The sequence below is a fragment of the Callithrix jacchus genome, chromosome 17 (genome assembly GCF_049354715.1).
Source record: "Callithrix jacchus isolate 240 chromosome 17, calJac240_pri, whole genome shotgun sequence".
In the NCBI taxonomy this organism is placed as follows: Eukaryota; Metazoa; Chordata; class Mammalia; order Primates; family Cebidae; genus Callithrix; species Callithrix jacchus.
The window spans coordinates 12,482,573-12,508,738 of record NC_133518.1 but is presented as its reverse complement, the minus strand read 5'-3'; the positions used below and the strand labels follow the sequence as shown (position 1 = coordinate 12,508,738).

The window sequence follows — 26,166 nt, the reverse complement described above, 5'->3', positions numbered from 1 at the left end:
CAGTAGACACACACACAGATTAACCAAGGAGGTGAAAGATGTGTACAAGCAGAACTACAAAGCCCTGATGAAAGGAATTGTGGTTGACATAAACACGTGAGAAAACATCCCATGCTTAGAGATTGGAAGAATCAATATTGTTAAAGTGACCATACTGCCTAAAGTAATCTACAGATTCAGTGCAATTCCTGTCAAATTACCAATGTCACTTTTCACAGAATTAGAATAAAACAATCCTAATCAAGAAAGGGCTTGAATAGCCAAAGCAATCCTAAGCAAAAAAAAAAACAAAGCTGGAGGCATCACATTACCTGACTTCAAACTATGCGACAAGGCTATAGTAACTAAGAGAACATAGTACTGGTGCAAAAACAGGATCAGATCAGTGGAACGGAATGGAGAACTCAGAAACAAAGCCGTATGCCTACAAGCAACTGATCTTTGATAAAGTTGAGAAAAATAAACAATAAAGGAGAGACCTATTCAAGCATGAAATCACCTATTCAATAAATGGTGCTGAGAGAATAGGCTAGCCATATGCAGAAAAATAAAATGGAACCCCTATCTCACTTTATACAAAAATTAAGTTGGATTAAATACTTAAATGTAAAACATGATACTATAAAAATTATAGAAGAAAACCCAGGAAAAACTCTTCTGAATGTTGGCCTAGGCAAAGTGTTTGTCTAAATCATCAAAAGCAAATGTAACAAAAACAAAAGTAGACATATAGGATTTGATTAAACTAAAATGCTCCTGCACAGCAAAATAAATAAATAAATAAATAAAACCAACCTATGTAAAAGATAACTTACAGAATGTGAGAAATTATTAGCAAATTATGCCTCCGACATAGGACTAATACCCAGAATCTACAAGGAACTCAGCTCAACAAGAAAAACACAACCCCATTACAAAGCGGACGAAGGACATAAACAGACATTTTTCAAAAGAAGACATACAAGCAGCCAAAAAACCTATGAAGAAATAACATCATAATCATTAGAGAAATACTAATTAAAACCACAGTAAGATATCATCTGACACTATTTTAGAAGGGCTATTATTAAAAAATCAGCCGGGCTCGGTGGCTCACACCAGTAATCCCAACACTTTGGGAGGCTGAGGTGGGCCGATCACCTGAGGTCAGGAATTCAAGACCAGCCCGACCAACATGGAGAAACTCCATCTCTACTAAAAATACAAAATTATCTGGGTGTGATGACTTATGCCTGTAATCCCAGCTCCATGGGAGGCTGAGACAGGAGAATCATTTGAACCCGGGAGGCAGAGGTTGTGGTGAGCTGAGATCGCACCATTGCACTCAAGCCTAGGTAACATGAATGAAATGTCGTCTCAAAAAAAAAAAATTTGAAAACAACAGATGTTGGCAAGTATGCAGCAAAACGGGAACATAAATACTGTTGCTGAGAATGTAAATTAGTACAACCTCTGAGCAAAACAGTATGGAGATGTCTCAAAGAACTAAAAATGGAATTATTTAATTCAGCAATCCCACTACTGGTTATCTACTCAGAGGAAATCATCATACCAAAAAAAAAAAAAAAAAAAAAAGACACATGTTCTTGAATGTTTATTGCAACACTATCCACTATTGCCAAGTCATAGAATCAACCTAAGTGTCCATCAACAGTTGCATGGATAAATACAATTGAATAAAATTTGGTCATAAAAAAGTATGAAATGCTGGAGACTGAGGCAGACAGATCACTTTAGGTGAGGAGTTCCAGACTGGCCTGGCCAACATGGTGAAACTCCACCAATACCAAAAATACAAAAATTAGCTAGGCGTATTGATGTGTGCCTGTAGTATCAGCTACTCATGAAGCTGATGCATGAGAACCTCTTGAGCTCGAGCCCAGGAGACAGAGGTTGCAGTAAGCCAATCGTGCCACTGCACTACAGCCTGAGTGACAGAGCTAGACCCTGTCTCAAGAAAAAAAACAAAAAAAGAATGAAATCATGTATTTTACATCGACATTGATAGAGCTGGAAGCCGATAGGTAATTGTCCTGAGTGAAATAACTCAGAAACAGAAAATCAAATACCACATGTTCTTGCTTGTAAGTGGGAACTAAATTAAAGACATAAAGACTGAATTAATAAACAATGGGACTTCAAAAGGGTATAGAAGGAGAGGGGAGTGAGGGTTGAAAAATTATCTGTTGTATATATTGTTTATTATTTGGGTGATGGCTACACTAGAAGCCCAAACCTCACCATTACACATTTATCGATGTAGCAAACCTGCGCATATACTAAATCTAAAATTATATTTAAAAGATATAGCCAGGCGTGGTAGTATGCACCTGTCATTCCAGCTACTTGGGAGGCTGAAGCAGGAGGATCACTTGAGCCCAGGAGTTCCAAGCTGCAATGAGCCCTGATTGTTCCACTACACTGCAGCCTGGGCAATAGAGTGAGACTGTCCAAAATGAAAAAAATAAAGCCATGTACGGTGGCATTCTGTTAATGCATGTCTCATGGCGTATAGTGGGATATTTGTCTTGTGTTTCCTCTGCTTTGTTCTGGCATTAACATAATCAAAAATTGAATTGACTATTACAAGGAACTGAATGTTTTATGTTGCCCCTAAATTCATATGTTGTAATCCTAACCCCCAAGGTGATGGTATTAGGAGTGGAGCCTTTGGGACATGAATAGTTCATGAGGGAACAATATTCGTGGATGAGACTGGTGTTCTATAAAAGAGACTGCAAGGGCTGAGCTTGTTGGCTCACTCCTGTAATCTCACCACTTTGGGAGGCTGAGGTGGGAGGATTGCTTGAAGCCACTGGTGTGAGACCAGCCTGGACAACATAGACTTCAACTCTCCAAAAATAAAAAAAGGGAAAGAAAAGAAAAGAAAAAAAAAATTAGCTGGGCATAGTGGTATGCACCTATAGTCCCAGTTACATGGGAGGCTGAGGTGGGAGTGAGGTGCTGTGAGCCATTGCAGTACAGCCTGGGTGGCAGACCAAGACCGTGTCTTAAAACAAGAAAAAGACTCTAGAGAGATCTCTTGCCCTTCCACTGTGTGAGGACAGCAAGAAAGCACTGCGTATAAAACAGGAAATGGGCCCTCACCATAGACCAAATCTGCTGGTACCTTGCTCTTAGACATGTTAGCCTCCAGAACTGTGAGAAATAAATGTCTTGTTTATAAGTGGACTAGGCTATAGTATGTTACTCTAGCAGCTTGAATGAACTAAGACAACTGTTTTGGTAATCATCACTATCTTGTAGAAACCTAAACTTCTTGGGTCTTGAGACTGCTGTTTAAGAAAATCATTTGTTTTATTTAACTTGCTTAAATAATGGCAGTACCATTAGAATTAATTTAGAGTCTCCTATAAAGAAAACACATAATCTATATATGTATATTTTGGTTATACTTAATAAATTTAAATTTTTATATTCATGACTTTTCCCATTCTTTCAGTGTAATTTCGGCTTATTTTACATCAAACATCACCTCCATAAAAGCAGAGATCAATGATGGTTAACTGATGAATATTCTGAAATTTGTATTATCTATATCTCTTATACAAATACATTTTGTTTAAGCTTTCCTGTAATGAAGGTATGTAATAGGTTGGTTGAAGTTTGAAAACAGAACCTGACGCATAGTGGCAACTATGGAGTTACACAAAGAATAGTTGCTTAGTACTACCTGGATGAATAGAAAATGGTTGAAATTTGCTGCCTGCTGGAGCTAATCTTACTAACTTTAACCTGTCTGAGGCTTCCTCCTGCCTATTTATCTCATCCATGGAGATATGTCTTTTTCCTTATTTATGACTTTACTACTCTTAGATTGCCAGGTCATTGCCAATTGGTGTTTAAATATTGCAACATAATTATGTATTTTATTGGCAGGTGCCTGTAATCTCAGCTACTCAGGAGGCTGAGGCAGGAGAATCACTTGGACCTGGGAGGTAGAGGCTTCAGTGAGCTGAAATCAAGCCACTGCACTCCAGTGTGGGCAACTTTGGGAGGCCGAGGTGGGCAGTTCACGAGGTCAAGAGATGGAGACCATCCTGGCCAACATAGTGAAACCCCATCTCTACGAAAACACAAAAATTAGCTGGTTGTGGTGGTGCACGCCTGTACTCCCAGCTACTTGGGACGCTGAGGCAGGAGAATTGCTTAAACCCGGGAGGTAGAGGTGGCAGGGAGCCAAGATCATGTCACTGCACTCCAGCCTGGCACTTGGTGACAGAGCAAGACTCTGTCTCAAAACAAAAAACAAAAAACACTGGAAATCAAATGCAGTTATTTCTCATTACCTAGTTTTCTTTCTTTTTTTTATTGTATTTTAGGTTTTGGGGTACATGTGCAGAACGTGCAAGATAGTTGCATAGGTACACACGTGGCAGTGTGATTTGCCTTCTTCCTCCCCTTCACCCACATCTGGCATTTCTCCCCATGCTATCCCTCCCCAGCGCCCCCCCCCCGCTGTCCCTCCCCTATTCCCCCCAATAGAACCCAGTGTGTAGTGCTCCCCTCCCTGTCTCCATGTGTACATAGTTAATAATACTGTATGGTATACTTGAAATTTGCTAAGAGGGTAGATCTTCAGTTTTCCCAGTTTTTGGTGATAATCATTGACCTATATCCCCTTTACACACACAGAAAAAAAAAAAGGAAAAAAATATATAAAAAAGAATTATGTATTTTATTATGTTAAGATAATAAAACACTGTAATCATATGGTTGTGTAACATTATTTTGCTTTTCCTTCTTTATAAAATCAGGTTGTGAATGGGGTTCAGCAAGTACAATGTGTGCCTCATTATCTCTCTTAGAGAAAATTAGAAAATTTAAAGAAATTTTGAATATGCTTGGTCTCTTTATTCTTTTTTTGCTTGTATCTATGTCTTTCTATCTGTTCTATTGGTCTTCTGAATTAACACCTCCTTGAAATATCTATTTTGCATGATTGTGCATAATGTCATATAATTAATGCATGTTAAAAATTTTTACTGAGGTATAATTTAACTACATTAAAATATGATTGCTACTACCTCTTTGTGACTAATATATCACATAGCATCCAGTAAATACAATTCTTTCCTGTCTTTGATATATCAAGGCTTACATAGAGAATTATGAAACGATAATATTTATGTAGCACATTGGGGAAAATAAATGAGGGTGTTGCTTTAAACTGAGCAGATGAGAGTAGGGGCGGAGGGTGGATGTTCAGCCTGTCCTAGGTCCTGTAAGGCTTGCCCAGGCTTGAAGGGATCTTCACGGTATATTACCATAGCCACAGACAAGGTAGGAAACTTTGTGAATTGAAATACTGTCTTAATACAATCATACACTACGTAACAATGTTTCATTCAGCAAGGGACCACATATATCTCGGTCATCCCATAAAATTCTTATTATTTTTTTGAGACAGAGTCTTACTCTGTTGTCCAGGCTGGAGTGCAGTGGCATCATTATAGCTCACTGCAGCCTTGACTTCCTGGGCTTAAACCATCCTCCCACCTCAGCCTCCTGGGCAGCTGGGCCCACAGGCACATGCCACCATGCCCAACTAATTAAAAAAAAAACACAGACACATTTGTAAAGGTTAGGTCTCACCATATTGCTCAAGCTGATTTCAGAGTCCTACAGTCAAGCAGTCCTCCTGCCTCAGCCTTCCAGAATCCTGGGATTACAGGTGTGAGCCACCATGCACAGCCCGTAATATTATAATAGAGCTGAAAAGTTCCTGTTGCCTAGTAAAGTTATAGTCATCCTAACATTGTAGCACAAAGCATTACCTTTTCTGTGTTTAGATATGTTTAGATGTAAACATTGTGTTACAGCTGCCTAGAGTATTCAGTAGAGTAATATGCTGTACAGGTTTGTTGCCTGGAGCAATAGGCTCTACCATATAGTCTGTTTGTACAGTAGTCTGTACAGTCTAGATGTAAATACTGTCTACCATGTTTGTACAAAGACAAAATCACCTAACAGTGCATTTCTCAGAACATATCCTTGTCATTAAGCAATACATGACTGTAATTGTATACATGTAATCATTTTAAGTGAACATGAAAAATTGAGACAATCATCTAGAGAATTTGTCTTTATGACTGTGCTAGTCCATTCTTGTGTCACTATAAAGGAATGCCTGAAGCTAGGTAATTTATGAAGAAAAGAGATTTATTGGCTCACCATTCTAGGCTGTACAGGAAGCATGATGCTGGGATCTACTTCTGGTGAGGCCTCAGGGAGCTTATAATCATGGCAGAATGTCAGATGGCAAGAGCCATAGCAAGAGAGAGAGAAGGGGGATGTCTCAGACTTGTAAACAACCAGATCTCATGTGAACGGAGTGAGAACTCGCTTATTACAAAGGGGATGGTGCGAAACCATTTATGAGGGATTCCCCCCATGATCCAGTCACCTCCCACCAGGTCCCCCCTCCAATATTGAGGGTCACAGTAAGATTTGCAGGGCACAAATATTCATAGAAAGAAGTAATCATAGCTGTATTTTTAATGAGGTTTTTAGATCATCAGTAAATCGTGTAAAGTCAAAAATCATATCGATAAGTCTTTCAGATGTTTGGATGAATTTTTAACTTTTTATCCAGATCTCTAGAATTTTCAATACTTTCATTTCTGTAATTAAAAGTGAATAAGCAAAACTTTGACTAATAACAGCTACCATTTTGGGGGCACCCAGTATATCCTGGTCTGCCATGAGCATATTTAATCCTCATAATTACAGGGGAGTATGGATTATTATTCTGATCTTATAGGAGGGTAGTCTGAGTTTCATAGATTTTAATTAAATAGTTAAAAAATTAGCTAGAAAGTAGTGGAACTAGGATTTAAATGTAGGATAATGTGATTCTAAAGCCTGAAATAAATGTGTTTGCCATGTCTACAAGGAAGATTTACTGACTTACAGCATTTGTTGAATAATGACTTTTGGATCCTCAGGTATAAATTGTCAGGTGCTTCTCTCTCACCTGAAAATACTTTTCTGTATTTGTGGCATATACTTTTCTGTATTTACCTCCAACTTTTGTTTCATCATCCCTTTGCCAGTGGTGATATTTTGCAGGCATAGAGTAGGGCATACTGGCAATGTCAGTGGACTAGCATTTCTGTGTAAACACTCAGTCATGGCTTTGACCTCATTAGGGTTGGGAACCTAAACCACCAGCTTTCAAATTCTAGCTCTGCTACTTACCAGCTATGTAACATTGGGCATGCTTTACAGCCTCTTTGTGGCCCAGTTTCTCATCATTGTATAATGAGGGTAATAATAATACCTACATTATAAAGTATTGCTTTTTCTAGTAAACAGTTAAATGAATGTATAGTACTTGACATATTGCCTGGCATGTAATATATATTGACCATTATTATCAAAGATTATTAGAGAAATCTTAGTACATTAATTAAAAAAAATAGCCAGCTGGTTTAATAATTGTATTTTATAACACTTAGTTTTGTTTTTGTTTGTCTGTTTGTGTTTTTACACAGAGTCTCATTCTGTCACCCAGGCTGGGGAGCAATGGTGTGATCTTGGCTCACTGCAGCCTCCACCCCACCCCAGATTCAAGTGATTGTGATTCTCCTGCCTCAGCCTCCCAAGTAGCTGGGATTACAGGCATGTGCCACCATACCCAGCTAATTTTTGTATTTTTAGTGGGGACAAGATTTCACCATGTTGGCCAGGTTGGTCTCAAACTTCTGACCTCAAGTGATCCACCTGCCTTGGCCTCCCAAAGTGCTGGGATTACAGGTGTGAGCTACCATACCCAGCCTGAAATTTTTATTAGTAGTTTATGACTGAAATAACTTAGGGTCATACTATAGTTACTAACATTATCTGTTCACAATTTTGAATGTATTGAGATATATCACACAGTAGAGGATGAAGCGAAAAGAAGTCACAATATTTAAGTTGCAATGAAGATGCACTTAATAATTTGTTCTGCTCTACTTTCTGATGTAGCAACATACTTGTATTTCTAGGAAAGAGCTGAGAAAACAGACACATATGAGTGATAGAAAAGAAGGTCTTGGCTGGGCATGGTCACTCAGACCTGTAGTCCCAGCACTTTGGGAGGCCGAGGTCAGCAGATCATGAAGTCAGGAGTTCGATACCAGCCTGGTCAACATGGTGAAACCCTATCTCTACTAAAAATACAAAACTCAGCTGGGCATGATGGTGAGTGCCTGTAATTCCAGCTACTCAGGAGGCCGAGGCAGGAGGATCATTTGAACCTGGGAGGCGGAGGTTGCAGTGAGCCGAGATCATGCCATTGCACTCTAGCCTGGGCGACAGAGTGAAACTCCATCTCAAAAAAAGAAGAAGGTCTTTTATTTATCCTTTTAAATGTAATCCAGCTTTTAATTACCAAAATTTGATGTCTAGACTTTCGTCAAAGCCATCTCAATTGCCAAAGAAATTTAATGACAGGGAGTTTAGGAAAAGATTTGTCTAGTTGGGAAATTCTAAAGAATCTGTCTAATGGAGGCAGAAATTTACATGGATAATATAATACAATATATTAATAAAACATCTGTCACATTTGTTTGAAATTATATTCAAATATGTGTTTCTTCTGGGATTTTAGTGGGTATCTACAAATATTCCACCTATCTTAGGTCCCTTTCTTGCTATTTCATATTTGAAGTAGGATATATCACTTTGAAACTGATTAATTAGACCAGGGGGTAGCAAATTATGGTCTCCAGGCCAAATCTGGCTCAATACCTGTTTTGGTTAATAAAGTTTACTGGAATACAGCCATGCACATTCATTTTCATATTGTCAATAGCAGCTTCACATTGCAATGGCAGACTGAATAGTTGCAACAAAAGCCAAAAATATTTACTATTAATATATTTTATTGTTAAAAGCTTGTCAATCTAAATTCATACATAAGAGCTTTCTTTAATTCTGTGTTATCTACCATCTCTTTTAAGAATATTTCCTTTTCTCCACTAGATTTTACTCAAAACACCAGTAGTACTGAATAAAAATAGCTACTGTTTCCTGTATGTTACTCTTTACAATTTCATTTAGATTATAAACTTTCATAGTGTGTGTAGCATTATCGGAGTATCCTTCTTATACAAAATATAAAATATTACAAATAGTGGCTGGGTGTAGTGGCTCGCAGCTGTAAGCCCAACACTTGGAGAGGCCAAGGCTGGCAGATCACCTGAGGTCAGGAGTTTGAGACCAGTCTGGCCAACATGGTGAAACTGGGTTTCTACTAAAATAGTACTGGATCTCTACTAAAAGATCTACTTATCAAAAAATTCTGGGCGTGGTGGCATGCACTTCTACTTCCAGCTACTCAGGAGGCTGAGGCATGAGAATCACCGGAACTTGGGAGGCAGAGGAGGTTGCAGTGAGCTGAGGTCATGACCAGCCTGGGTGTATTAGTTTTCATGCTGCTGATAAAGACATACTCAAGACTGGGCAATTTACAAAAGAAAGAGGTTTATTGGTCTTACAGTTCCATATGGCTGGAGAGACTTCACAATCACAGCAGAAGGTGAAAGGCATGTCTCAAATGGCAGCAGATAAGAGAAGAGAGCTTGTGCAAGGAAACTCCCATTTTTTAAACATCAGATCGCATGAGACTTATTCACTGTCATGAGAACAGCATGGAAAATATTTGACCCAAGACTTAATTACCTCCCACTGGATCCCTCCCACAACACACAGGAATTCAAGATGAGATTTGGGTGGGGACACAGCCAAACCTTATCATTCTGCTCCTGGCCCATTGTAAATCTCATGTTCCCACATTTCAAAACTAGTCATACCTTCCTGACAGTCCCCTCAAGTCTATTTTCAGCATTAACTCAAAAGTCCACAGTCCAAAGTCTCATCTGAGACAAGGCAAGTCCCTTCTGCCTTTGTGCCTGTAAAATCAAAAGCAAATTAGTTACTGCCTAGATACAATATGGATACCAGAATTGGATAGATACAGTTTCTGAATGGGAGAAAATAGCTAAAACAGGTCCCATGCAGGTCCAAAATCCACCAGGGTAGCCAAATTTTAAAGCTCCAAAATGACCTCTTTTGACTCTATGTCTCACATCCAGTTCACACTGGTGCAAGAGGTGGGTTCCCATGGTCTTGGGCAGCTCTGCCTCTGTGGCTCTGGAGGGTAAAGCCTCCCTCCTGGCTGCTTTCATGAACTAGCGTTGAGTGTCTGTGGCTTTTCCAGGTGTTCCATGCAAGCTGTCAGTAGATCTACTATTCTGAGATCTGAAGGATAGTGGCCCTCTTCTCACAGCTCCACTAGGCAGTACCCCAGTAGGGACTCTGTGTGGGAGTTCTCACCCCACAGTTTCCTTTAGCACTGCTGTAGCAGAGGTTCTCCATGAGTGTCCCACCCCTGCAGCAAACTCTGCCTGGACAACCAGGCCTTTTCATGCATCCTCTGAAATCTAGGAATAGGTTACCATACTGCAATTCTTGATCTCTGTGCACTGGCAGGTTCGACACCATGTAGAAGCTGCCAAGGCTTGAGGCTTGCACCCTCTGAAGCCACAACCCAAGGTTTATGTTGGCCTCTTTCAGCAACAGCGAGAACAGCAAGGACACAGGGCACCAAATCCCTAGGCTGCACACAGCACATAGACGCTGGGCCCAGCTCACAAAACCACGTTTTCCTCCTCAACCTCCAGGCCTGTGATGGGAGGAGCTACTCCAAAAGTCTCTGACATGCCCTGGAGACATTTTCCCCATTGTCTTCATGATTAACATTTGGCTCCTCATTACTTACGCAAATTTCTGCAGCCAGCTTTTCTTCTCAGTTATTGGGATTTTCTTTTCTATCACATTGTCATGCTACAAATTTTCCAAACTTTTATGGTGTTCCCTTTTAAAACAGAATGTCTTTAACAGCACCCAAGTCACCTCTTAAATGCTTTGCTGCTTAGAAATTTCTTCCACTGGATACCCTAAATCATCTCTCTCAAGTTCCAAGTTCCCCACATCTCTAGGGCAGGGGCAAAATATTCCAGTCTCTTTGCTACAACATAAGATGAGTCAACTTAGCTTCAATTCCCAACAAGTTCCTCATCGCCATCTGAGACCACCTCATCTTGGATTTCATTGTCTGTATCATTATCAGCTTTTTGGTCAAAGCTATCCAAGTCTCTAGTGAATTCCAAACTTTCCCACATGTTCCTGTCTTCTGAGCCCTCCAAACTGTTCCATCCTCTGCCTGTTACCCAGTTCCAAAGTCACTTCCACATTTTCAGGTATCTTTTTAGCAGTGCCCCACTCTACTGGTACAAATTTACTGTATTAGTCCATTTTCATGCTGCTGATAAAGACATACTCAAGACTGGGCAATTTACAAAATAAAGAGGTTTATTAGACTTACAGTTCCACATGGCTGGGGTGGCCTCGCAATCACAGCAGAAGGTGAAAGGCATGTCTCACATGGCAGCAGATAAGAGAGTTGGTGTAGGGAAACTCCCATTTTAAAAATCACCAGACAGCATGAGATTTATGAGAACAGCATGGGAAAGAATTGTCCCCAAGATTCAATTACCTCTCACTTGGTGTCTCCCACAGCAATTCAAGATGAGATTGGGTGGGGACATAGCCAAACCATATCTCTGGGTGGTAGAGGAGACTCCATCTCAAAACAAAACAAAACAAAAAACTTACAAACATAGAAATTAGGAAGTGTGACTTAAAATATTGAATGGAACAATAATTCATCTATTGTATGATTATATTATTTTGTGAAACTGAACAAATTTTTTGAAATAATTTATTGAGGTAAAGCACACTGACATACAGTTTATATGACTTCTGAAGAAGACAAAAATACAGTATTAAGAAAGCATTAGGACAAATACACAAGCTATGATGAACATCATCTAGCCCACATTAGTATGATTAAAAGGAAGCCTAGTTATTGATACTGACATTTTCATTTATTTGTCACTGTGTTTCTATGCATGGTATATGTTTCTCAGTATTTCTCAATCAATTTTTACCATATTTTCTTTCACATTTGCTCATTTTTAGCCACTTTAGTCATTATGTCCATGGAGCTCCATTTTTTTTTTTTTTCCTATTCTTTTGGTTCTGTCTTAGCTTGGAGTCAGAAATCGAGATCAGCACTCAAGTAGAGCACTCATCAGTGCAAGAGTGATAGTGGGATTACATTTAACTCATGTAATCTTGTGAAGAGGCATTGTGCGTCATCATTATCATTAGCAAATAAAATCCATAGAAAGGCCACCTCTCCAAAGTCTGCTTCCTCTTTTTAAAAGTAAATTTGAATAAACATTGGGGTGGAATTTGTCAGGAGCAAAGTTCCCTGAGAGTAAGTCTTTGTGAGGATTTTAGAACTTCCTGTAGTTCATTTACAGGTAAGTATAGTTTACTTGCTCTGAGGAAATGATGTTTATTATTTAAAAATTAGAAATGAAAGGAGAAACCCCAAAGTAAGATGATTTGTTTGCTTTTTGGTAAACTCGACTCTGTTTTATAACCTTTGAAACATGGATTTTATGAGTGATACTATTAAAATCTATACTCCCTCTAGTGTGTGTTAATCATTATTGCTCTGCTTGGCCTATGGATTACCTGTCTGCATTGTAATGCAACATTCCTTCATATTTACAATAGAAATACCAGTGGTTCTTAAGACATCTCATATTTCTATGAATAAAAATGAGATTCACAAGAAATAAGGACTTGCCTCCAGAAATACATTTCAAAATATTAAATTCCTCATAAAAATTCCTAGAATTATTTAAACTAGTATTGATTTAAACTTCTGAAATAACATATCTGACCCCAATGATTATACTTTAATGCTCCAATAGGTAGATGAAATCATTACAAGTACAGTTTTAGTATACATAGAAACAGAGCAAACAATAGGTACTTCGTTTATGATTGTGTTCAATGCATCAGATGTTTATTAAGTCTCTCCTTTGTGAAGGTCATTTTCATTTTGTGAGGGAAGGGGAAGGGCTGTAGAGATGATGTCAGATCCCTGTCCTTGGGTGAGGAGGACTGAAGACAGACATGAGCACTTACAACTTTCTAGAGTATGCAGATCCATTACTAAGACATAAAAGCAATAAGTGATCCAGAAATAAGGAGATGATTCCAAACCAAACTCAGGCATGAGATTTCCAGCTCTACCAAGTTCTTATCACTATTAAGAGGTCAGTCTTATAAATATTTGAATAGAGAAGGAAAGGGGGAGGGTATGGAGATTGCCCAACTTTGGGAGTAAGAGCGACAAAGGTGCTTTTCAGAGGAACTGTCCTACTAGAATCAAATTTAATCATTGAATTCTATTGGAACTCAAAGAGTACTGTTCAAAATGTACTATTCTCAGGTGCTTATAGAATAGTGAGGGAGACAAAAATATAACTGGTTTCCAAAGCTACAAATTCCAAAGCTTCCAAATTGTACTGAAGGAAAATTTGGTTGAGCCCCTATTTCACTCCCTGGATGGAATGTGCCCTAAGAATTTCTGCCTTTCTTCTTTTCAGCACCCTTTCTCCTCTTTATTGCATGTTCTTAGCTTCAACCTTTCTACTCCCTTGGTCCTTCACCAAACTGTATCCCCTGTTGATTTTTGCAGGAAATCTGTCACATTAAGCATAACATGACAGTTACAAATTTATTGAGGCTTTGGTGGGCCATAGGAAAAGCCATTGTACCATTGAGGCTTCTTTTCCTCAGCTCCTGTTTTCTCCTGTTATTCTCTATTGGCTCTCAGAAGCTACAACTCCCAATACACGTTGCTCTCTGACTCACCTAACAACTCTCATCCACCAAGGGTAGTCTAGTTTTCCCCTTCTTTACAAAAATGCTGGTGAATATTTCTGATATCATTCATATTGTTAAATAATACAGGAAGCACAGAGAAGGTGGAAAGGGGAAGAAGCAACACAAAGGAAATTATTTTGGAAAATCAAACAAACCCACAGATTTAAAGTGTCACATTGGAGCATAGTGATCACAGTGTATATCACTTAAAACTCCATAATAGATCTTACAGCAAATTCAGATTAATCTCATTCCAACTGTGTAGTTGACAATAAAGCATCATTCCAAAGTATTCTCATTGTTCCCTGGTCCAGGAAATTTTTGCTTAAAGAAGAGAGGACTTTTCAGAAACAAAACTGTAGTCTTGACATTTGAGAATAAGACATACTACTGGCAAGAAATGCAAGCTATCTATAGAGTCAATTAAAAACAGACAAGAGTATTAGGAAGTCATGTGATTGTTTTTGTTGGATATTAAGAAACTCATTTTTCTCCACTTTAAAATATAAACTTTGTAATTTCTAAAAGAGCAAATGCACCTATTTATATGTGTGCTGTAAAAAATATATTTAATATTACACATGTGTATGTAAAAATTGGAACAAATTGTACTTATAAAAGAGTGTTCAAACGGCAGAATCTACTATTAAATTTCTTATGTCTGTGTACATAGTACACAATGTTTCTTAGTAAAAAGTGCTATGAAACCATTTAAATAAAATTAGGGCATTGTTTAATTTCAAAGCAAAAGTTAAGCATTTTTACGACATGGTTTAATTCATAAATATTTCAAACTACAAACAAAAGAAATTTTTAACCTAAACTTAGTCTTGGGATATAGTCCATTTTTGTTTTTATTTTTGGAACGCTATTTAAATTCAAAATGCTTTGATGTTACCTGAATTTATTTTGCATAATTCCGAACATGGGGCAAATTATTTGAGCAGCTGAATGGCATTATCACAGATTCTGTTTCTTTCTATGATCCTTCTCTGCCATCCTCACGATGTTGGCTTTGGTTTTAGACCAACTTCCTCCCCAGTGCTCACGAGATGTCCAGAGCAGTCCTAGGTATTCCGTCTGTATACAACCACAGGAAACAAAGGATGTTTTTAGAAGGGTGGAAAACTTAGAATCACCAAGATCACCTTTCCTACCAACTAACTGGCTAGCTGTGGATAACATATATACCCCTAAATCAATCCCTGGCAAAAGTAATGAGGTTATTATGATTGACTGAGTCTAATCAGGATCATCTTAAACCTGTGCATAGTCACTTTCTCCAGAGTTGTTTGGAGAAAAAAAAAGACACCGAAAATGAATCAGAGTCTTGTAAAGAAGAGAAAAAAAGTGATTCAGTTGGGAAGCCAACAGTGTTTACTGGAGAAAAATTCTATCAGACTTTAGGCCAGTGGTTCTCAATCTTAGCTGCACTTAGAATCATCTGAGCAACTTTAAAAAATATATTGATTTGACTGGTCTGGAGTTACACATAGCTGTTGGCGTTAAACAAATGCTTCTTGTGATTTCAATGCGTATGTTCGAGAATCACTGCTCTAGGTAAATTAAAAATAGAATAAAGAGGCAAAAGCCTTCATGAGTCTGCACACATTTAGCTTCTCAAGCAGTTTTGTTGATGAGCTCTACTGAACATTACCTGAAAATTAACCACTGGCTAGCAGGGCAAAATTACCAACACAGGATCTTAGACCACAGTTAATTCGCCCAACTGAAATGGTGCCCACTGCCGTATTCATGGTACTTACTACAAGAATGTATGATATTAGGGTACTTAAAGAACCCAGACAACTTTTTTTTTTGAGACGGAGTTTCGCTCTTGTTACCTAGGCTGGAGTGCAATGGTGCGATCTCGGCTCACCACAACCTCGGCCTCCTGGGTTCAGGCAATTCTCCTGCCTCAGCCTCCTGAGTAGCTGGGATTACAGGCACGCGCCACCATGCCCAGCTAATTTTTTGTATTTTTAATAGAGACGGGGTTTCACCATGTTGACCAGGATGGTCTCGATATCCTGACCTCGTGATCCACCCACCTCGACCTCCCAAAGTGCTGGGATTACAGGCGTGAGCCACCGCGCCCGGCCTCCCAGACAACTTTTATAGTCAACCTGAGTTCTAGTTTTATGTAAATATAGGAATACACTATTAGTTCCATTTTTGTTGTAAGAAAACTGAGTTGCAAAGTGGCTCTGAGTAGAAGAGACAGAACCAAAGCTAATAGTATTATCCTAACAGACAGGGTTCCCCCATTCTACTATTGTTAATAATTTTGGTATTGTATTTGAGAAATGGCATTTGTTTTGGCTAAAGACAAACAATTTTATAATAGCTACCATTTTTTGACAATTTGCTATGAACCAGGAGCTGTACTAGGTGATTTATTTCTGCCCGAACTTTTATTTAATCCTCATGTCACTCTTACAAAGTAAATATCACTTTACAGATAAGGAAATTGGAACCCGGAGAGTTCATTACTCCTCCAGTGTCTCTTAAGTACTTCATTTATCTGGAATCTAGATATGGCTATAATGCTGTGGGTTACATTGCCATATATAATTTGTTGAGTTTTTCAGTTCAACAAATACCCATTGGTTGAATAATAGCTGATAGGTGCTGGGCTAGGCTCTGGATTGGATTGTGTTTTCCCTGTACATTATAATGTACTTTTTCTTTTTTTTTGAGAAGTAGGTTTACTCCAGTTGATTTGCAGCTGCACCAAGCACTTAACATCTGATCAAAGCACAATTGAATGAAAAAATGAGTTCAGTCTTTAGATTGTGATAATTTGGAGTTGCTTATATTACAAAGACTGATGAAATTTTACGTTGCCATAATTTCCTTTTCCTTAGGAACATCAAATATAAAAATAAAAGCTTTTAAAAATGCAGCTCAAAGTAAACTCCCAGATATTTTCAAGCAAATACTGAGTTTCTAGTATGTGTGTGTATCTTGAGTTGTTCTCACATTCCATATTACTGTTTTTAATAAAAAGAACACTGTTAATGAGAAGAGGTAACTGGTCTGAACAGCTGACATTTATTTAGATACTTGGTTTAGAATGTTTTTTGCTGATTAAAAGATAAGGGGAAAGTAAACTGGGCTATGGCTATTCAGGACTGGCTAGTTCAGTTTTTCATAGAGATAACATTTTCCAAATAACTGAGATACGATATTGAAAATGAAGGGCAACCTTCTTGTTGGGTTAAAGTGTTAGAATAACCCTAATGCAGAATCTCATTAAAGCAACTGTCAAGATTCCTCTATTTTACCATCACCTCCCCTATGCTGTGAGCAGTAACTGTCGTTTTGAGTGAGTGTACTGCCAAAGAGGCATTTACAAATAAATGAAAAGTGTCACAATTGATTTCACTCCTTTCAGAATACTGTGTGTCAGCTTTGTCACAAACTGTCTTTGCTACTCTGTTTTAGCTCTCCCAGCTGGGTGTTGAAAATAGCTTTTGATGTTTTAGGGCCTCTTTTATTTGACCCTAGGTAAGCCCTCTACTGGTGATCTTTTGCAAATATTTGTAAAGCTGTTTGAACTGTTAGAGAAAATGAAAACCCTTCTGCTTGGTAACTGCTGTTTTTGTAAAACAGCATCCAGATGTCAATTGTTTACATACATATTTGGTTATCTGGGGGAATTGTTTCCATTACAAAAAAAAAATCATAGAATTAAATAATAATATCACATTCTCTTCCTCAATGTGATGATTTGTTACTATGCTTAATCTAACAATAATGCAAATGACAATATTACTTGTAACTAAGACATGGCAAAGTTGTTCCTGCATTTTGAAAGAACTCAACAAGTGTCTAAATTTATCTTGAATAAATAAGTCATGTGATTTATATGTAGTATCAATGATATACATTCATTGTTGCCATCACTATAAACCAGTCCACCAACACTCATGTTATTGAGGGCTTACACTGAGCCATATACTTTGCTAAGCAATTCTGTGAATTATAGAAATGTACCACAAGGGTGTCTGTATCCTAAGTTAATATGGATTTGGAAAAAAAGTCAATTAATTAGAAATTGCTAGAGGTTGTTTTTATTATGGATTTTAAAGGGAAGCAAATCTTCCTATAATTATACTGTAAGAGATATTAATCAGTATAATTAATTATAGACCATGCTATCATTTGTGATTATTTAGCTTGCTACTGTTGACTTGAAAGATCATGGAACGGACCAATTAGCAATATTCTATTTCACTTTGAAAATAGAAGTTTAAGCAGTTCATTCATTCAACAGAGAGTTTACACTGAAGATGTGTTGGTGAAGAATATGTATCTACTTCTGAAGAGTTTAAAGTCTAGTGGGAGTCAGGAAGACATGCAAATACAACACAGTGTGATGAGTCAAACCATAGGGATAGCATGGAAGACAGCGTGAGAAACGATGTGGGCCCCCGAGCCAGGCTAGCTACGGCTACTCAGGGAGTGATGTGGCAGTGGAAGGTGGAAGAATAGTAAATTTTGAAGAAAGGGACAGATTATGAATGTCTTCAGAAGCCATATTTAAGAATTCAGATATAATTGTGTACAGTGGCACTTAACCTAAAAAGATTCATATAATATTGTACAAAGTCAGGCTGGTGATATTCTCACAGAGCCAGCTACCCATGTGTAATAACTAGAAAAGCATGCTATTCTTTCCTCTTTCACAACTATATAAGTGGAATATATTTTCTAGAAAATAAGATCTTTGCGAGCAAGGGCCTGGTCTAATTTACCTTGATTTCCCAGGATCTATTGCAGTACTTTACACGTAGCAGATTTTTAATATTTATAGTGTGGAATGATAAAATTAAATGTAGGTATCTAGAAAATGGATAGGTTGACACAGTAAAGCCTCCCTCAAAGGTTAACTATTTATACTCTTTTTATCCCTTATCAGTTGTCATGAATAGGAAAATCCTTTCCACATCTCCCTTTTCTTTTAGATTCACAATTTGGTTACAATTCTTGTAAACCAAAAATAAAATTCTAAGTCCCTGGCCTACTGAATGGACCCCTCCTATTGGCCCACAGCATTCCTAAGTTAACCATAAGAATTAGTTCCAGCCACGATGGGAAGTGGAATTTAGGCACAGCTGACCAGCATTTAACATTCAAGCAGAGACCTGGAGACTGACAACACAGACTGTTTGTAGCAATAAGATACCAACATGACAGACAGCTGGTCCTAAAAGAAACAAAGTATTTTACCCAAAATAAATTTACTTGACATATTTTGAAATGACACTGCAAAGCTGTCCCTAATGGGACAGAAAGGGAAAGGAAAAAACGATCTTCCCTTTCCAGGCGTTTTTGCCGATCCAGGAGAGAAGTAACTAAGATTCTGGCACCTTTTTAAGTTAGATAAGAAGCATTTACAATCTATTCTCTCTGAAGCCTGCTACCCGGAGGCTTCATCTGCATATAAAAACCTTGGTCTCTATAATCCCTGATCTTGATCCAGACTTTCCCTTCTATTGATTCCACGTCTTTGAATAAACTCAACCAATTACCAATTAGGAAATCTTTGAATCCACCTTTAATGTGGAAGACCCCATTTCGAATTGTCCTGCCTTTATGGACTGCACCAGTGTACATCTTAGATGTAAAGACTGATGGCTTATGTCTCCCTAAAATGTCTAAAACCAAGCTGGAGCCTGACTACCTTGGTTACATGTTCTCACGACCATCTGAGGTTGCGTCACAGGCATGTGGTTAACCTTGGCAAAACAAACTTCTAAATTGATTGAGATCTGTCTCAGATACCTTTTGATTTTCAGTCTTCATCAAAGAAAATTAACATAAAAATGCAATTTTTCAAATAAATAATTTGAAAATATGTGTTAGTAAAATATCTGTAAACAATCTAAAGAATTGGCTGAAACCAAGGCTAAGAAAGAAAATCATTTCCAGCCAAGCAATACCTGTATATCCAGTATTTATTTAGCTCTAGAAAATATATACTCAAATACATTACAAAAGCTTTCGTTTACACACGAGAGACGAAATGATAACTATCATTAATCATATATTATAAGATAATCTACCAAGGAGATGAATTTGGTTTGTTTTATAAAAAATTGTTTAATGAGGAGCCTTTAAAATATATGGTACTATAATTCACAAATCACACATCACAAAATTATTTATTTTAATAGCATATATTATTTTGTAGTGTGGATACTTCGGGTTTAGTTAAACCCAGCGTGGATTCTGTCCTTTTGCGTTTGTGAAGTTCGTCATTCTAGAGACTTACCTATGACCTGCTTTACTGGGGTTAGTTCTTTAAAATGTGCTATCTTATGGCCACCTTACTTACAGATTCGTGCTTGAAAGCAGTAGAACATCTCTGTGAATTTGTTTTTGTTGTGGCCACATCGAATTTTGAAAGGACTGTGAACACCCACCCAAGACACAGAGTAGTATATCATCTCTCTCTCTTTTCTCAATTGGTCTAAAGATAAAGTGTCACAAATTAATAGTTTCAGTAAGTCCAATAATTTCAGTAGGTCACTTAAAACATTGTTTTCCAAAATGAAAATAATTTTTTAAGATTATAAATCTGGCTATATGGAATATTCAACAAGCAAAAAGGGAACATGAACAAAGATGCCAAGAAACGTAGAGCATCTGTCATCCTCAGAGTAGATGATGATTGCCCTGTGATCCACAGGGTAATTTTAATATTTTGCCAAGAGAGAAATAGGAAGTTCTGGGAAAAAAAAAAAGGTGCCCAATGTTTTGAAATAGTGGACATTTATCAGGCTTGCTATCAGTTAAAATACAGGTAAGAATGGTCAAACATTAAAAAGCCTAATAGAGGAGTACAAAAGTGGCTGAAACAAATAACAGAACCGGGAAGTATTGAACCAAAAATTCACAAAATAGAATTTCTTCTAGTAAGAGGGGGAAAAGAAAGGCAGATGAGGCCAGGTCTGCCAGCGGGATGTGTAAACACCCAAACACCTGTGAGCTAGGCGTCAGTCAAGGGCTGGCTTCTGGCTAGCTTCTGTCTGCCAGGTGGTGGTAACAGTATGCAGCACAGGCTCCCTTGTTTTGGGGTCATTTCCTATGCTTATTCTGTCCGTTGGTTTCTTTCTTTTGCTTCCACCTCCTCACTCTGACAGCACCTGTTCTATAATATTACTTTGGCAGGCAGCCTTAATGTACATTTAACAAATTCTCTGTGCCAAATATTCTCTTTAAGTTACTAAAGGTAATTGTTAAAAGACTTTCAGAGCAAGTAGAATAAAACAAATCTATTCTATGAAGACTACAATAGTCAAGTATACTTCTAGCCGGAAGATGTCTTATGAATTTTACATAGTACATTAAAAGCTGGCTTGTTGACAAGAAAAACTTTAATTGTTTTTGTTTGTCTTTAAAATAGGGTATACATCTATCCCATTTCTTTCATGCCAACATGCTCTATTGGACTTCTGTTTTCCTTAATAAAGCTATGCAAATTTCCAGGAACTGAGACAAAATAAGTTATTTTGCATTAGGAAAAAGCATTTTCCCAATAACCCAATGAGACTCTTGATAACCTGTTGCCTTGGACACTAGAGACTAGGAACTTCACATGTGAATTTTCTTAATGATAGATATTCTTAATTTATCTATAGAAAATTCACTAGGATTTTCTTATCTTAATAGCTAGTGCCATCTACGTACCTTTTGCCATATGGAAGTAGAAGGGGAGAATTAAAATGCCCCTCAAAATGGGGATGGCACAGTTTCTATTTGGGACTTATTAGTTCTATTGGAAGTAAGGTTTGGGGTCCAGTAGAACCAGAGCTTTTCTCACATTTTTTTCACTTACCATATTGCTCTTCTTTAACTCCAAACTCTTAAACTGAATATTTATCCCTGAAATATTAAAATTCAGGTAACATTAATTTCAAAGAAATATTTTCTGAAGCCACTTTCTCTCAATACCTATAATGCCACACTTCACATTCACTTTAATTTTGATTGGGAATGAAGTCAGACATAAATTATCAAGAGAATTTTTTGACAAATTCTGTTAGCAGATTTTTTTTGATTGCCATGTATCAGAATGATGTTTTTGGAATGTTTTAACATTCCAATTTATGTTCTTCTAAATTAGAAATTTGGAATGTGTAACAACATAGCTTAGTATGTGCTAAAAGCATGTGTCAGAAAGATGAAAGGTGATGGTTAAATAACATAAATAACATCAAGGAATTTGACAGCTTTATAAGTACAAGAATTTACTTAATAAATTTAAAGTGGGTTAATCAATCAATCATTCAACATATTCTAAGTGTGTTATGTGCATGTGAAAATGCACTGGATGCTACGAAACATTTTTTTAAAGCAGTTAAACAAAAAGCATTAACTCTGCTCCATTTATGATTTTTATCATTGTGAAATGTTGAATTCGGTATGTTTCTTGCTATAGGCAGTGAAAAATAAAATAGACAATGATTAGGAGCATAGTTAAGTATTTAATAGATGCTAACTATCAGATAAAGGCACTGTTGATGAGGTAGGGCAGATGAGCACCAAAATTGGAGCTTAGCCTGGGAGAAATCTTGGCTTCATGCAGGAAAGAATTTGAGGAGTTGGTGGTGGAAGTAAGCAGGTCCTCTGAAGCAGCAGTGTGCAGCAGAGTGACTACCTCTTGCAGAGCAGGGCTAGCCCATAGGCAGTGTGCCCAAAGTAGCGGTGTATAGGCTGTTGGCCAAGGGTATTTATACCCACTTTTAATTATGTGCAAATTAAGGGATAGATTATTCAGAATTCTCTGGAAAAGGAATAGAAACTTCTGGGTGTTGCCATGACATTTGTAAACTGTCATGGTGCTGATGAGCATGTCTTATGCTGATACACATCAGGGAAATTAGAAGTTGCTTTCAGAGCCAATTTGCTACTTCTGGTTGGTTTCTTTATTTTATCCTGTTAGGACCAAGAAAGAAGTCCTGCTAATCTCCTACCTCATTCTCCCCTTGGAGAGTATATACTCCTTAATTTTAAGGGAGTTGCAAAAGGTAGAGGTCTGTTCTCTGTAAATGCTTCCTGCTGATCTTATGGGTGTAGACCCTGCTTAGTTTTGGAAGTATAAACATCTGGATGCCTCATCTAAGGGGCCCAAAGGCAAGATGTCTTTACTTCTGGGTCAGAAGATGGGATGAGCTGGAAGTCTTGTGCCAGCATCTTCTTTATACAGAAACATTGTGATCTGGAAGTTACAAACTATACTAAGAGGTTAAACAAGCAAGGGCTAAAAATTAGCAGTAACAAGTTAGGTATCAAACGTCCTAGGAAAGGTAAAAACCAGGTAAGACTTGAGGGTGCTTTTGATAGACAAGCAGAGAGCTGGAGTCAGTGCCCTGGTTATAGCTATGTAACCAGGTAGCTTGTTTATATATAATTTTAATATTAATTTTCTCTTGTCCAGAGTTAGTAATATACTTGCAGCAAGTCATGTTAATAACTGCACAGACTCTACTTTGGTTAGCTAGTAAATAGTTGAATGCTAGCATGCTAGTTCTCAAGGACTACATTTGCCAAAGAGTCTAGGGACTATTAAATTCGCCTTAATGCCTGACCGGTGTAGGTGGCCAATGACTCTAGAGTTTGAGTCAAGTTTTTTAGGGTTGATTCATGCTGTATTAAGCCACTCCAGGGAGCTTATAGTCCTATTGTTGCCCTGATTTTCACCAGAATTAATACTATTACTTATTTCTGGTATTCCTGGGTCTTATGCGGTTGTAAGAGTGACCCCAGAAGGGGTCACAGGTTGGGATCCTGTGGGGTATGACATCTATACCCTCCTGCCAAGTTGGGTTTACAGAGATATTTTTCCATTGCTCTAATGAGGATGGTCAAACAGCCCTTGTTTTCCACAAAGTGGTGGTAGTATCACCTTCTGAGATCAGACAGTTGTTCTTCCCTTGCAAGTTCTGATCTGGGAGGAGGCACAACATATGGTTTTTCACTTACAAGTGGAATCCCATTTGCTTCTCCGTGGCCTTGGAAACGTGGCCACTAGGGTTGGATCAGAGCATCACAAGGAATCTTTCATTTGCATGTCATTAACAAGGCAATGGATACAAAAGATAGTATCTTTAGTGCACTAGAGGTCCAGGTACCCAATTTTCCAGGTCCAGATAACAGTAGCAGGAGAAGTTCAGTGGAATTTGTTAAGTGGGGGAAAGTTCTACCTAACAAGTAGGGGACTGGCTATTTTGAAAACACTGTGGTTAATTAGGAGATCTGGGGAGATGGCCATGAGATTTTCTGGATGTGCTGGAAGGGGGAATTCTCTATCTTGGGGATGTTGATGACAGATCTAGCAATGAAGAAAATGATTTCCTAATTGTAATTTTTGAAACATTTACTATAGAGTTTTTTCCCCACGTACAGTGGATTAAATTTACTTGGAGAACAAAGAGGAATAATAGAGGCAACATGGTGTGAGGTTGGACCTTAGAATGGCCTCTACACTCAAAATGGACAAAAGAGGTGTTTCCCAGGAGGAGGTGGTTTACCAAAGCAATAGATGAAAAATGAGAACACATGGACACAGAGAGAAGAGTACTAAACACTGGGGTCTATTGGGGGGAAATGGGGAGGGCCCGTGGGAGGGGGAGGTGGGGAGGGATAGCCTGGGGAGAAATGCCAAATGTGGGTGAAAGGGAGAAAGAAAGCAAAACACACTGCTATGTGTGTACCTATGCAACTGTCTTGCATGTTCTGCACATGTACCCCCAAACCTAAAATGCAATAAAAAAAAAAAAAAAAAAAAAAAAAGAAAATAAGTATTAGGCCGGGTGCGGTGGCTCAAGCCTGTAATCCCAGCACTTTGGGAGGCCGAGGCGGGTGGGTCATGAGGTCAAGAGAACGAGACCATATCCTGGTCAACATGGTGAAACCCCGTCTCTACTAAAAATACAAAAAATTAGCTGGGCATGGTGGCGCATGCCTGTAATCCCAGATACTCAGGAGGCTGAGGCAGGAGAATTGCCTGAACCCAGGAGGTGGAGGTTGCGGTGAGCCGAGATCGGGCCACTGCACTCCAGCCTGGGGGTAACAAGAGCGAAACTCCATCTCAAAAAAAAAAAAAAAAAAAAAAGAAGAAGAAAATAAGTATTATGAGGAAGAAGAGAAAAATTGTGTCTATGCCCATCCACAGCATTGTGTTACCACTTTTGGCTGAGTACTGATTCTTTTATATAGGTAGTGGAGATCTTCCAGAGGTGTAGATCATGGTTTCCTCCTCTTGTGCCTGTGGGGACTCAAAAGAAACACATAGAATCCTGGACAGGTGCATCCAGCCAGTGACCCCTCTCAGAGCCCAACAGCAGCAGGAGTACCCAACACAGGATATGGGCCCTTCTCTCCTAGTTGCAATTCATCCTAGGAGAATCCTTCTTTCCAAGTTTTTAATAGGATTAAGTCTCCTGGTTGAACATAGAAGCTATTCTTTTCCCTTGTGGGAAAGGGCAATATTTTATTTCCATGTTTTTGAAAGGCCTTTTGAACCTGGCCTAAATTCCAAAGTGGAGGGCATAATGAGGCATGTTCAACCCCCTGTTTCCATCATGTCTTGAATTAATTTTCCAGGTTTCTTATAGCAAATTAAATGTTTTAGGCCAGATGGGAATGGAAGTGGTCAGGCACCCATTAGCCCTTAAAACCCTTTTTAAGCTATATAAGAATCAAAAACCAAAAGCTAGAAATATGGCTACACACTAAGAAAAATCAAGAGTATAGAATCAAGTTATACTAGAGGAAAACATTGCTTTTATAGACCTCGAAGATAAAATATTTTAACATCAAGCCATAACAACAGTAAGAACCAGAGGAGAAAAAATTATAGGAACTGATGAAAAAGCTGAAGGAGTTATCATCTCAGGATTTTTCAATACCTTATGAAAAACCTTGTTTTACCATAGAGGACCATTCTTTACAAAAACTATTATAAACAATTCCGTTTTAATAGCAACCAACTTAATCACATACAAAATTTCTTCATAAATTTCCCTTTCCAAAGACCTTCTTGCTAACAGAAGACACACTGATTCTGGCCCATGGACCAGCAAGTCAGAGGCTCTTGTCTTTGCATCTGAGACAGCAAGCTCATGACACTTACTTGGGATACGTAATCCTGAGTCATAGGGAGACTTAAGGCTGTCACTAATAATTGTGCTTTTTGGCCCTTTCTTGTGGTTCTCTCCACTTCCTTTGCCCTGTACCTATTGTTGTAATCTCTAAAGGCCATGTTTAAGGGTTGGCTCAAAGAGGTTTGAAGTCCCATTTCTGCCTTTTGTGGCTTTCTCCTAATGTCAGGGGTAA

The 26,166-nt window shown here is 38.2% G+C and overlaps 1 protein-coding gene across 9 annotated transcripts in view; it reads left to right on the top strand.

Moving 5' to 3' along the window:
- NAALADL2 (N-acetylated alpha-linked acidic dipeptidase like 2) overlaps nucleotides 1-26,166 on the top strand; it is a 1,449,120-nt gene that overhangs the window by 85,443 nt on the left and 1,337,511 nt on the right. The window lies entirely within an intron of this gene.